At 40.2% G+C, this 5781-nt stretch overlaps 1 non-coding gene across 1 annotated transcript; it reads right to left on the reverse strand.

Moving 5' to 3' along the window:
- Window positions 1–756: 756 nt before the first annotated feature.
- Window positions 757–864, reverse strand: LOC130964599 (small nucleolar RNA R71). The gene has a single exon (XR_009080687.1). It is a non-coding gene; the product is annotated as a small nucleolar RNA R71 (small nucleolar RNA).
- Between the last annotated feature and the right edge of the window lie 4917 nt (window positions 865–5781).

The following is a 5781-nucleotide window of genomic DNA, read 5'->3' on the forward strand; positions in this document are numbered from 1 at the left end:
TTTACTTAATTTTCGAAAATTTCTTCCCCTCTTCTCATATCCTTCTATTTATGGACTAACACTATTCCTTAATACACAATTCGAACTCCATCTTTCTTGATAAGTTCGAATTCTCTACTCCTTCCTTCTATTTTTCTTTTCCTCTGACACCTCAAGGAATCTCTATACTGTGACATAGAGGATTTCATATTTTCTTGTTCTCTTCTCTATCATATGAGCAGGAGGAAAGACAAAAGCATTCTTGTTGAGGCTGATCCTGAACCTGAAAGGACCTTGAAGCGAAAGCTAAGAGAAGCTAAGGCGCAACTCTCTGTAGAGGACCTAACAGAAATCTTCAAAGAAGAAGAACCCATGGCAGCCGAAAACAACAACAATGCCAACAATGCAAGGAAGGTGCTGGGTGACTTTACTGCACCTACTCCCGACTTCTATGGGAGAAGCATCTCTATCCCTGCCATTGGAGCAAACAACTTTAAGCTTAAGCCTCAATTAGTTTCTCTGATGCAACAGAATTGCAAGTTCCATGGACTTCCATTGGAAGATCCTCATCAGTTTTTAGCTGAATTCTTGCAAATCTGTGACACTGTCAAGACCAATGGGGTTGACCCTGAAGTCTACAGACTTATGCTATTCCCTTTTGCTGTAAGAGACAGAGCTAGGATATGGTTGGACTCACAACCTAAAGAAAGCCTAAACTCTTGGGAAAAGCTAGTCAATGCCTTCTTGGCAAAGTTCTTTCCACCTCAAAAATTGAGTAAGCTTAGAGTGGAAGTCCAAACCTTCAGACAGAAGGAAGGTGAATCCCTCTATGAAGCTTGGGAAAGATACAAACAATTGATCAAGAAGTGTCCCTCTGACATGCTTTTTGAATGGAGCATTGATGAGCGGATAATTTATACGCTTTTTGGCATTGTTTTTAGTATGTTTTTAGTATATTTTAGTTAGTTTTTATTATATTTTTATTAGTTTTTAGTTAAAATTCACTTTTTTGGACTTTACTATGAGTTTGTGTGTTTTTCTGTGATTTCAGGTATTTTTTGGCTGAAATTGAGGGTCCTGAGCAAAAATCTGATTCAGAGACTCAAAAGGACTGCAGATGATGTTGGATTCTGACCTTTCTGCATTCAAAATAGATTTTCTGGAGCTACAGAAGCCCAATTGGCGCGCTCTCAACAGCGTTGAAAAGTAGACATCCTGGGCTTTCCAGCAATGTATAATAGTTCATACTTTGCTCGAGATTTGATGGCCCAAACCGGCGTTGCAAATCAGCTTTGGAATTCCCGGCGTTTAACGCCGGAACTGGCACAAAAATTGGAGTTAAACGCCCAAACTGGCATAAAAGCTGGCGTTTAACTCCAGAAAAAGTCTCTACACATGAAAGCTTCAATGCTCAGCCCAAGCACACACCGAGTGGACCCCGAAAGTGGATTTTTATGTCATTTACTCATTTCTGTATACCCTAGGTTACTAGTTCACTATTAATAGAACCTTTTGATATTGTATCTCTACCTCATGACACTTTACACGGTTCTCATTGTATCTTCTACGGCATGAGTCTCTAAACCCCATGGTTGGGGTGAGGAGCTCTGCTGTGTCTTGATGGATTAATGCAATTACTACTGTTTTTCATTCAATCATGCTTGCTTCTATTCTAAGATATCACTTGTTCCTAAACCTGATGAATGTGATGATTCGTGACACTCATCATCATTCTCACCTATGAACGTGTGCCTGACAACCACCTCCGTTCTACCTTAGATTGAGTAGATATCTTTTGGATTCCTTAATCAGAATCTTCGTGGTATAAGCTAGAATTGATGGCGGCATTCAAGAGAATCCGGAAGGTCTAAACCTTGTCTGTGGTATTCTGAGTAGGATTCAAGGATTGAATGACTGTGACGAGCTTTAAACTCCTGAAGGCTGGGCGTTAGTGATAGACGCAAAAGAATCACTGGATTCTATTCCGACCTGATTGAGAACCGACAGATGAATAGCCGTGCTGTGACAGAGCGCGTTGAACATTTTCACTGAGAGGATGGGAGGTAGCCATTGACAACGGTGAAACCCTACATACAGCTTGCCATGGAAGGAGTCTTGCGTGCTTGAAGAAGAAGACAGTAGGAAAGCAGAGATTCAGAAGATAAAGCATATCCAAAACCTCAACCTGTTCCCCATTACTGCAAAACAAGTACTTTTTTCATGTTCTTTTGCTTTTTACAATCACCCCTGATAATTATTGATATCCTGACTAAGAGTTACAAGATAACCATAGCTTGCTTCAAGCCGACAATCTCCGTGGGATCAACCCTTACTCACGTAAGGTATTACTTGGACGACCCAGTGCACTTGCTGGTTAGTTGTGCGGGATTGCAAAAGTGTGATTGCAATTTCGTGCACCAAGTTTTTGGCGCCGTTGCCGGGGATTGTTCGAGTTTGGACAACTGACGGTTTATCTTGTTGCTTAGATTAGGACTGTTTTATTTTTGTTGGTTTAGAGTCTTTTATTTGAGTTTAGTTTCATATTTTAAGTTTGGTGTCAATTGCATGCTTTTGTTTTCTTTTAATTTTTCGAATTTGCATGTTCTTAGTTCTTTCTTGTTCTTTAAAAATTCTAAGTTTGGTGTCTTCTTTGTGTTTTTCCTTTAAAATTTTCGAAAATTTGTGTTTGATTTTCCAAAAATTTTAAGTTTGGTGTCATTTTGTTGTTTTTCTCTTTCCTCATAAAAAGAAAAAAATCAAATCTTTTTCAAAATAATTTTCAATCATATATTTTCAATTGCTAATTCCAAAATCTTTTTAATTAACTAATTGATTTAGTTTTCAATTTGCTTTGATCTTATTTTCTTTTAGTTTTCGAAATTTGATTTTATTTTCCATTTGTTTTTTATTATTTTCGGTCAAATCAAAAAAAATTTACCTTACTTGTGAATCCATATCATATTCCCTTTCTCCATCATGGACCTAAGTGGAATTGAGCAGTCCAGAAGGACTCTGGGGTCATATGCTAACCCCATTACAGCTGCATATGGGAGTAGCATCTGTATACCTCCCATTAAAGCAAGCAGCTTTGAGCTAAATCCTCAACTCATTATCATGGTGCAGCAAAATTACCAGTATTCCGGTCTTCCACAGGAAGAACCTACTGAGTTTCTGGCACAATTCTTACAAATTGCTGACACAGTACGTGATAAAGAGGTGGATCAGGATGTCTACAGACTATTGTTATTTCCATTTGCTGTGAAAGATCAAGCTAAGAGGTGGTTGAATAACCAACCTACAGCAAGCATAAAAACATGGAGACAGTTATCAGACAAATTCCTAAATCAATTTTACCCTCCAAAAAGGATGACACAGCTAAGGCTGGACATCCAAGGCTTTAAACAAGAGGATAATTAATCCCTTTATAATGCCTGGGAGAGGTATAGAGGTATGCTAAGAAAATGCCCCTCTGAAATGTTTTCAGAGTGGGTACAGTTAGACATCTTCTACTATGGGCTTACAGAAAAAGCTCAGATGTCTCTAGACCACTCAGCTGGTGGATCTATACATATGAGAAAGACCATTGAAGAGGCTCAAGAGCTTATAGATACTGTAGCTAGAAATCAACATTTGTACTCTAGCAATGAGTCCTCTACAAAAGAAGAAGTTATGGCAGTAGCCACTGATCCTAATCCTCAAGAACAGATGATTGAGCTTAATCAGCAATTACACCTGATGACAAAACAGTTAGCAGAATTTAAGGAGATGCTCCAAGAAACTAAAATTGCTAACAAGAACATAGAATCACAGTTGAATCAGGCAAAACAGCAGTTATCTAAACAGATAACAGAAGATTGCCAAGCAGTTCAACTGAGGAGTGGGAAGATATTGAATAACATTGCTCAAAGTAGCAAAAAGCCAATAAAGGAACAATTGACAGAGGATAACCAAACCACTGTCCAAAATCCCTCTGAGGATAGTAAGAGCCCAGAGAGGAATACTCTTGGCGTCCAAACGCCAGAAAGGGGGGAAAAGCTGGCGTTAAACGCCCATTCCCTGCCCAGTTCTGGTGTTTAAACGCCAGAAAAGGGGGAAAAGTTGGCGTTAAACGCCCATTCTTCACCCAATCCGGGCGTTTAAACGCCAATGGGGAATCAGACACCTGAGAATACTGATAGTAACCCCTCTAAAAAGGCTTCTCCAACCACCTCTATAAGGAATAAACCTGCAGCAACTAAGGTTGAGGAATATAAAGCCAAGATGCCTTATCCTCAGAAACTCCGCCAAGCGAAACAGGATAAGCAATTTGCCCGCTTTGCAGACTATCTAAGGACCCTTGAGATAAAGATTCCGTTTGCAGAGGCACTTGAGCAAATACCTTCTTATGCTAAGTTCATGAAAGAGATCTTAAGTCATAAGAAGGATTGGAGAGAAACTGAAAAAGTGTTTCTCACTGAAGAATGCAGTGCAGTCATTCTGAAAAGCTTACCAGAAAAGCTTCAAGATCCAGGAAGCTTTATGATACCATGCACATTAGAAGGTGCTTGCACCAAGATAGCCATGTGTGACCTTGGAGCAAGTATCAATCTAATACCTGCATCCACTATCAGAAAGCTTGGGTTGACTGAAGAAGTCAAACCAACCCGGATATGCCTCCAACTTGCTGATGGCTCCATTAAATATCCATCAGGCATAATTGAGGACATGATTGTCAAGGTTGGGCCATTCGCCTTTCCAACTGACTTTGTAGTGCTGGAAATAGAGGAGCACAAGAGTGCAACTCTCATTCTAGGAAGACCTTTCCTAGCAACTGGACGAACTCTCATTGATGTACAAAAAGGGGAAGTAACCCTGAGAGTCAATGAGGATGAGTTCAAGTTGAATGTTGTAAAAGTTATGCAGCATCCAGACACACCAAATGACTGCATGGGCGCTGACATTATTGACTCTTTGGTGGAAGAGATCAATATAACTGAAAGTCTAGAATCAGAGCTAGAGGACATCTTCAAGGATGTTCAGCCTGATCAGGAAGAACCAGAGGAAACAAAAGAATTTTTGAAAATTCCTCAGGAGGAGGATAAGCCTCCCAAACCTGAGCTCAAACCACTACCACCATCCCTGAAGTATGTATTTCTGGGAGAGGGTGACACTTTTCCAGTGATCATAAGCTCTGCTTTAAATCCACAGGAAGAGGAAGCACTGATTCAAGTGCTAAGGACACACAAGACAGCTCTTGGGTGGTCCATAAGTGATCTTAAGGGCATTAGCCCAGCAAGATGCATGCACAAGATCCTATTGGAAGATAATGCCAAACCAGTGGTTCAACCACAAAGGCGGCTAAATCCAGCCATGAAGGAGGTGGTGCATAAAGAGGTCACTAAATTACTAGAGGCTGGAATTATTTATCCTATTTCTGATAGCCTCTGGGTGAGCCCTGTCCAAGTTGTCCCCAAGAAGGGAGGCATGACAGTAGTTCATAATGAAAAAAATGAACTGGTTCCTACAAGAACAGTCACAGGGTGGCGTATGTGTATTGACTACAGAAGGCTCAATACAGCCACCAGAAAGGATCATTTTCCTTTACCATTCATAGACCAAATGCTAGAAAGACTAGCTGGTCATGATTATTACTGCTTTTTGGATGGCTATTCAGGTTACAACCAAATTGCAGTAGATCCTCAAGACCAAGAGAAAACAGCATTCATTTGCCCTTCTGGCGTGTTTGCCTACAGGAGGATGCCTTTTGGTTTGTGTAATGCTCCTGCAACCTTTTAGAGATGCATGCTATCCATCTTCTCTGAT

The sequence above is a fragment of the Arachis stenosperma genome, chromosome 2 (genome assembly GCF_014773155.1).
Source record: "Arachis stenosperma cultivar V10309 chromosome 2, arast.V10309.gnm1.PFL2, whole genome shotgun sequence".
Taxonomy (NCBI): Eukaryota; Viridiplantae; Streptophyta; class Magnoliopsida; order Fabales; family Fabaceae; genus Arachis; species Arachis stenosperma.